The following is an 8,833-nucleotide window of genomic DNA, read 5'->3' on the forward strand; positions in this document are numbered from 1 at the left end:
GTAGCTGTTCTAACATCTGTGATCTCAGTGGTGGTGGAATAATGACACGTCTCCCCCACAACAAACAACCAGATTGGACCGATAACTCCGTCCGCTTGGACATGTAGGGAACAAGGTCGGATGAGACCGGAGAGGTTTGTCGAGATGTTCCATGCATCACCAGGTCCATAACGTGGGACAATACTGGGTCAACGCGAGTTGCCTTCTTTATCTGAGTAGCAGTGATGGGTGTATTCTCTACCTGTTCAAAGTAGAAGATTTCCTTGTGGGCACTATCGTGGTGTTTGACCGGCAAAGGCAACCTTGAGAGGCCATCTGCATTGCCGTAGAGTGGATTTCGATATTTGATTTCATATGTGTGTGCTGAAAGTAACAATGCCCAACATTGCATACGACTAGCAGCTAATGGGGAATGCCTGTGTAAGGTCCAAAATTGATGTCAGAGGTCGATGGTCTGTGAGAAGAGTAAATTTTCGCCCAAACAGGTACTGATGAAACTTCCGAATTCCAAAACAATTCCTAATGCCTCACGTTCGATTTGGGCGTAGTTAGTTTCTGCTTTGCTTAGAGTGCGTGAAGCAAAAGCAATAGGTCTCTCTTCTCCTGAAGGCATAATATGTGACACGACTGCTCCCACTCCATAAGGGGAGGCATCGCAGGCCAATTGCAGTGGTAAGGATGGATCAAAGTGCGTTAGAACTTCAGAATTTAGCAATGCATCCTTAGCTTTGTTAAACGCAACATCACAGGCTTCAGTCCACTTCCAGGCCTTGTTCTGCCCAAGGAGCTCATGAAGTGGTTTTAGCAGTGTGGCTAACTGTGAGATGAACTTTCCATAATAGTTCAGGAGTCCTAGAAACGAGCGCAGCTGGCTTACATTTCGAGGTGGGGGAGCCTCCACAATAGCTTTAACTTTTGCAGGGGCCTTATGAAGACCTGCAGAATCAATGATGTGTCCCAAATATTCAACAGAGGGCTTGAAGAATTCACACTTGTCTTTGCGAACTCGTAGGCCATACTCTTCCAGTCTTTGTAGGGTAGCCTCTAAATTCTTTAAGTGATCCTCTTCATTTCTTCCAGTGACCAGGATATCATCCAGATAGCACTGAACTCCTGACAAGCCACACAAGATCTGGTCCATAGCCCTCTGGAACAGGGCGGGAGCAGATGTTATTCCGAAGGGTAGACGACAGTATCGATAAAGCCCCTTATGAGTCACAATAGTCAACAGCTCTTGGGACTTTTCATTGACGTGCATCTGTAAATATGCTTGACTCAGATCAATCTTACTGAACTTTTGTCCCCCAGCCAGGCCTGCGAAGAGGTCATCGATGCGGGGAAGTGGGTATTGCTCTGCACACAACACTGGGTTGACAGTGACTTTAAAATCACCGCAAATCCGAGAGAGCCATCTTTCTTCACGATTGGACGATAGGAGTGGCCCATGAGCTATGGGTAACTGGTATTAGGACTCCATTGGTGACCAGGCGCTCCAGGTCTGCTTCAACTTTTGGCCTGATGGCATATGGCACAGTTCGGGCTTTCAGATATTTTGGTGGACTGCCAGGTTTAATGTTCAATGTCACAGTGATTCCCTTCATACTTCCCAAATCATCTCCAAAAACAGCAGCATGTTTCCTTAGTATAGGGGTTAGACTGGTTTCTTCTTTAGTCATCCGGTGCACTTCTGCCCAATTCAGTTGAATCTTCCCAAGCCAAGACCTACCCATTAAGGCTGGGTAGTTACCTCTCACCACAAACAGTGGCAATTTAGCCACCTGTCCATTGAGCTCCACCTTAACATCAATAGTGCCCAGCATAGGCACAGCTTCTCCCGTATCGTCTTCAGAACAGTTTTTGTTGCCTTAAGCGGAAGATGCTGTAGCTTTTCTTTATACACAGTCTCGGAGATCAGTGAGACGGCTGCACCGGTGTCCAGTTCCATGCGTATACGTTTGCCATCCAATAACGGGGTTACCCAGTATTCATGTGAGCCCATTGCCAAAGACAAAACATGCAGTGGCACTTCCTCTTGCGATGAGGTGTCACCTTGATCATCCTGGGTCTGCTCTAGGGTATGCAGGGTTCCTCTTTTTGTCGGCCAGACCACAGGCCTCTTTTTCTTTTGTTTACAGGCACACTGAATGTGTCCCTTTTTGCCACAGTGTCGACACACCAGGTCCTTACACCAGCATTCTGATGCCTGGTGACCCGGCTTACCACAGCGGTAACATTCTTGACTCTGCACAGTTTTGTGGGTCGGTTCTTGTGACACTTTTTGCACCCTAGGGGGTGCACCGATGTATTGTGCCTCCCTTGTAGCCAGTTCCATGGAGACAGCAATATCAACAGCCTTCTGTAAGGTAAGCTGAGCCTCTGTCAGTAGGCGCTTCCATATAGCTTCACTGTACAGGCCACACACTAACCTGTCACGCAGGGCATCATGTAACATTTCTTTAAATTCACAGTGTTCTGCTAGCTTTTTTAAAATGGCTACAAATTGTACAACTGTTTCATCTTCCTTTTGGTCTCTTTTGTGGAACCTATATCTTTCAGCAATTACCAGTGGTTTTGGGGAGAAATGAGACCCCAGGATTTCCACAATGTCACTGTAAGATTTAGTCTCAGGCTTAACAGGGTGTAGTAAGCTGCGTAGCAGAGAGTAGGTTTTAGCCCCTACAACAGTTAAGAATATTGGCACCTTCTTCGCTTCTGTAATGTCATTTGCAATACCAAAAAGCTCAAAACGCTCAGTATAAACATGCCACTGCTCTGTATTCTCATCAAAAGGCTCCAGGGGCCTGGTCAGAGTAGCCATGATTTTTAGTTTCACTTTCACAGTCAGTGCAAAGAAGCAGCTTTTTTCCTTTGTTTGGTCTTTACCTTGACTTCTACTTCCTTCTGTTACTGGAGCAGCACCGGAATCCCACCCTCGTCGCCAGTATTATATCCTTGGGGCAGCCGGTGTAGGAAGCAATCACTTGAGGCCAGAGAGCAGGCAGCTAACCAAAACCTCCATTTTATTTACATATGTACAGAGAGCTCCTCAACTGGTTGAAACCGGTTGAGCTAACCCATAATAATCTAACTCAATTGCCATAGCAACAAAACCATGACAACCAAATACACAACAGCTATCACCCATAAAAGGCAGCGAGTGGGTATTTTGTCACCATCCTGGAATGTTATCAAAGGTGGTGTAGCTAATGGAGGACTCTGTAGAAGCCAAAAGGTCACTAGAAGCAGAATCCCCCAAGGCCTCCAGGGGGCAGGAGACAAACTGGAGAGAGACCCAGGTGGGTGAACTCAAACCAGTAAACCCCTTCTGAGGGGTCCAACCCAAGGATGCCATTCCAGAAGGTCAAACCACCCATTAGACCAGGGGTAGTCCAAGGCGAACAAGGGGTAGTCCAAGGAGACACAATACCACCAATGGGACCACCGGGCACCTTGAAAAACTAGAGTAGGACTCGCAGACCACAGTTCAGCCACTATTCCACAACTGAGTTCATCCCCTGACCTAGGAAAGATACTCGAAGCACCAGCCAGTAACTTGTGACTCCTGTGGGCAGATAAGACATATGAGGAGAGAGTGCCCTGTTATGGGATGTGAACATGCACAGAGCTGGAAGGCACAAGCCTGTGCTCAGAAAAAGACTCTCTTCTCTCTAAGACATTGATGGCACCAGTGATGGCCCAAGGGAAGAGGATTCAATATACCATGCTGTGGAAGTTTGTTTTGTATACTCACCATCCCATTCCGATTTTTGGACAGGTTCCTAGATCCAGAGAATGTAGATGTCATGGGAATTTGTGGTCATGGAGGGAGACCATTCTCTCAGTTATCTAACAATATAGTAGGGTTTGAATACGGAGGCAGAGACCTGGAACTATACTATGGGTTCATCACAGAGCCAGTGCAGAAAGCAGAACACAAGGATACTGTGTTCATGATGCCATGTGTTAACTAAACAGGCAGGCTGCTGTAACTGGAGCTATCCCTAAATAAAGGGAGTTGAGATCATCAAGCCTAGAAGTCACAAATGCACCCTGCAGAGGGTGCATTTTCCCGACAAGCTGCAGGTGGAAATAGCCTTTGTTTTGTTTTTTTCTACCATGGCTATTTGGGCATCCAACAGCATTCAGGAGTCTGAAAGAACTTAAGGCTGCTGCAGACCAATTTAACTAACTGAAGGTAGAATCTCTTGATAGTGGAGGATGTTAAAGAAGGAGATCCTACAAAGCACTTTCCTCTTGCAACCAGCATCTCCCTTCAGTTTTGCCTGAGTTCAGGTGCCAAACTCAGGTAATCACTGACCAAGCTAAGATAGGGTGCAGGTTATATTTGGAGGAAAAAGAGAGGGTAGAGGTGGGTCTCCTCTGACACTTCAGCCCATGATGTCTCACCAGCTCTTCCAGCAGTCTCTAGAACTGTATAATATAGTAGAAAGAACTGAGCTCTGTAAGACTCTCCTAATGGAAGAAAAATTGCCTATAAACAACCTTTCAGTTTGGTCTGAAAGGAGACTTGAGCTCCTTCAGAGAGTTTCCAATCACTCTTGCAGCTTTTTGGAGTCAGGATGTGAGGTAACACTACCAAATGTTACACAGAGGTATAGCAGGATAAGTATTGATAGAGTTCCCTTGTCTAGAGATAGGAGGAGGTCATTTATGGGAGCAAAAAGTGCTGCCTCAGTATCATAATGTGGCCTGAGGTCTGACTGAGAAGGATTCTGGGAGCTGACAGGTTGTACTGGAGACTATTATCTGCTACCTCTCAATTAACTTGCTTAGAAAAAAGAAGTTAGGCCTGGGGTGGTCTCTGGTGTTGAACAAGAGTTTCTTTAGTACAAAACATACTAATGCATATTTTAGCCAGCATGAGATTAAAGAAGGTGTTGACAATCTGTGTACTGGAGAGTCCCAGGTGTTTTCCACTCTGCTACAATCCACAAAGTGCAGGGCTCAGAGGCTACATCTCCTTTTCTTCAATTTTGATTGCTCTGGTCTCTGTTTTCCCAGTGTCTGACAGAGGTAATGATCTGAATAGGAAAAGTTGGATTCAACTCAGATAAGAAACTGTCAGGAGGACTGGGGCTGGTGAGTTATGAATGTGTCTTGTAATGGAGGTAGAGGTATAATTTTCACAATACAATTCACTGATGTGGGGACATATTGGATCCTTTGCTACTCCAAGATTTCCCAGACATTTGTGGAATATAATGCCTCTCTCATCTACAGTAAGCTTGGAGCTATGACAGTTCATCTCAGATGAGGACCTTGCCAGGCCTTTGTAATCTCAAGGCTCTACATAGTGCTATTTCTGAAAAGCACCCAGAAGCTTTTCAGTGCAGCCAGTCTCTTGTCTCCAGAATGGACCAGGCCATATAATACCAACAGTGACTAGGCCAGCCATGATGACATATGGTTCAGAATGCTGGCCAATGGGGAAGAGAGAAGAACAGCTGCTTCATACTGCCGAGATGAAAATGCTCAGGTGAATGCTGAGTAAGATGAAAATTGATAGACTATACAATGAAATGATGCAAGCCATGGTGCAGGTACCCTCCATCCTGGAAAAGCTGAGTGAGAGTATTAACTGAAATGGTTCAGTCATGTGAGACAATGAGACACAGGATAAGTTGGCCAGAGAGTACAAGATCTAATAGTCACGGGACAAAGACTAGGAGGAAGACCCAGAAAAAGATAGTCGAGGTGGTGAAGGAGGACATGAAGAATGTCAGTGTCAGATTGGAAGGCACACTTGACAGGAATGCTTGGAGATGAAGAACAAGAGCTCAGGACAAAGCAAAAAAGACGACTTAATTTCTGCAAATTGCCTACATGCTAAGGAGATGGGCAGTGTACCAAATCTTAAAGAACTAATTAAAGAATAATTGACTGGTTTCTGGTTAAATCATGACCAACCAACCCCCCCCCCCCCCCGATATTATAATAGATGATATCAATAGATGATTACGATATGGAATCTTCTTTATTAGAGCACTTCTTCATGCATAAGGCAGTGTCCAGTTTGAAAGACATTATAGACAAGATTAACTAACAATAGTATTTAAGAGACACCTATTTTCTACTGCACTGTAAATCACAGTTTGGCTGTATGAATTGAAAAAGAACTGATTTGTTTTGGGGGTTTCCCTGTTTGGATTTAGTAGAGGAAGAAGGATCGGAACAAAATAAATCAGATCCAGTCTGGCAAATGGACTGAGCTTTGAAACAGCCAAGATCTTATACCCCGAACATGAAGATATTTAAATACAGGTTAAAAAAAAAGAAGAAAAAAAAAAAGCAAAGCTGTGCAACAATATGCCAACAGTCAAGCTTCTTTGTGGGCTATATCACAAGGTAATTGGCTGTGATGTGAATTATGCATCCTGAGCCAAATGTGAGAGTGCTTAACAGACACAAAGGTCAATTATCTCTCAGTACAGCCTGCTGAAAAGAAAGAGGTTATTGCAATTAGAACACACTATTAAAATGGTTAGTCATTTTTAGTATTTGAAATCACTATGTCTCTTTAAAAAGTTGTGCCTTGTACTCATGGTAGCTGTAAGCATCACAGAGTAATCTGGCCTCAGAAAAGAGATCACTAAAAATATTACTCATCTAGGCTTCTTCTAATATAAGCCTCAGAAGCTCAAGTTATTAGAATAAGGGATACATTATCAAAAGAGATGAGGCCTTAGCTTGTTTTCATGGGTTCAAGTCTAAACATATGCTTGCTTTACTACCTAATTTCTTCACACAATGAGGCATAAAGGCGTGCATCTGCAGAAAAACATACACAAACTGCACTTACAAAAAGGACTCTGCATTTTGAAAATGTGGCACTGTTTATGTTTGATAGGCTGCTATGGTGTTGAGTATTGCATAATAGATAGATGGGCCTGAATCAAAACTCTGGTCCTATACCCAACCCCACCCAATATTTGGAAAGATCTTATCTGGATTTTACTGTAATTGTTTGTTTCTATTCCTTGTATCTACAACAAGCTTTACCAAAATCCTGGATGTGAAACAACTCCATACACAGCTGAATTTTGAAAAAACTATTCAGATTTAAATTTGAGATACAAACTTTGTCTCAGACCCATCTAAAATAGAAAGAGTATGTGCCATAAGACAGACAAGACAGGTGAGGTAAGATCTTTTATTGTGGACCAACTTTTGTTGGTGAAAGTTATAAGCTTTCAAGCTACATAGAACTCTAGTAATAGGTTTCAGAGTAGCAGCCGTGTTAGTCTGTATCCGCAAAAAGAACAGGAGTACTTGTGGCACCTTAGAGACTAACAAATTTATTTGAGCATAATCTTTCGTGGGCTACAGTAGGTTAGCTGGTAGGTTAGCTATTCAGCATACACTGCAGTTCATATCTACATATAAATACTGGGACTATTTGTAAACTCGCTCTTTTTTTCAGTACAGCAAAGACACCACTCCATATAAGGGCTTATTGCATGCCCTTTTTTAAAATATAGCTTTTGAAAATAGAGCTTAGCAGACAAAAGACAAACTCTTTTCAACCATTCATTATCAAAATTAGATTGCCCAATTCATACTTTTTGTTTTAAAAACAAAAGCAACTCTTTCAACCTTCATATCAGGTTTCACCCAGCAGGATAGAAATATAGGACACAGGTGTTGCCTAACTAGCCAAGACAGTCTTAAAAGGATGTGTGATATAAATCAAATACACTTTCTTTAAAATAATATACATACTTAAACTTAGAACAATCGTATTTTTAAAGTTGCTTGGCACAATCTCTGTACAAAGAAGATTACACCCCACTCTATCTCCAGTATGCTGAATGCAGAACAAGTCAAGGCCCTACCACAAAAATAAGATATAGGGCATAGAACACGATGTTTCACACATATAAAATACAACCTCTTAATATTCCATGGGGCAATTGGCTTTTTGTCATCCACCATTGTATGATAAAAGTGAGAGCCTTGTTTAAAGAAGGGATGCATTTGTCTGTTTTCCTCAACCCTAACATCAAAACAATAAAAATTATACATACAGTGACCCCTGTGGTACATATCAATTGCCTGTGCAATACCTAAATCCAAACCCTTATTTTGTGTAGAGTTTGGAAAGTTTTACTCTTAAGGTCTCTGACACATTATTCCCCTCACAACTTGGATTTTCACGTCACTGCTCTGTTGTTTTCTTGGAAGATGATGTGGTTCTGTTCTATTCTATTCTATTCAGGTGCTTATGCCACACCCAAAACCATAGCACCTGCAACAGCTTTAAGGATGTCTATTTGTGATGGATTTTCAGAGTAAACATTGCGAAACACATCCCATAAAAATCCTAAAGGTCAGGAATTTCTCCTTAGACTATAACTTGGTTAGCTGGCCCTTTTTGATCATTTTACACCCAAACAGTGTATCAGCTTCTAGCAGGGCACAAAAAGGAATTTTGTCAAAATTGAAATATTTCACGGAGCTGTACCTGTTTCAGTGAAGTTTCATCAGAAAGGGTGAGAGGAAGACAGACTACAGCCTGCGATGTGGGAGACCCAGGCTGGTTCATATCCCTGCTTTGCCTGCTTCCGAATGATCTGGGATGAAAAATTGTGCTATGAATCATGCAGAGCAGAGACATGAATCAACCCGAGTCTCCCACATCCCTGATGACCAGGCTACGCACACATTTCAAACAGCCATTTTTTGCAAAAATATTAGAAAAGGTCATGGTTTTGTTCCAGTGTGGAAGAAAAATAAATGTCTAACATTGCCATGAAACAGAATTTTCATCCTCCGGATAGCTCTACTTGCCACCACTATAACATCACCTTCCAGG

The 8,833-nt window shown here is 42.8% G+C and overlaps 1 long non-coding RNA gene across 1 annotated transcript; it reads left to right on the forward strand.

Moving 5' to 3' along the window:
• Positions 1-3,140: 3,140 nt before the first annotated feature.
• Positions 3,141-5,906, forward strand: LOC120401605. Its single transcript, XR_005596586.1, has 2 exons — positions 3,141-5,100; positions 5,242-5,906. It is a non-coding gene; the product is annotated as an uncharacterized LOC120401605 (long non-coding RNA).
• Positions 5,907-8,833: the final 2,927 nt, after the last annotated feature.

Source organism: Mauremys reevesii, linkage group 3 (genome assembly GCF_016161935.1).
Source record: "Mauremys reevesii isolate NIE-2019 linkage group 3, ASM1616193v1, whole genome shotgun sequence".
NCBI lineage: Eukaryota > Metazoa > Chordata > Testudines > Geoemydidae > Mauremys > Mauremys reevesii.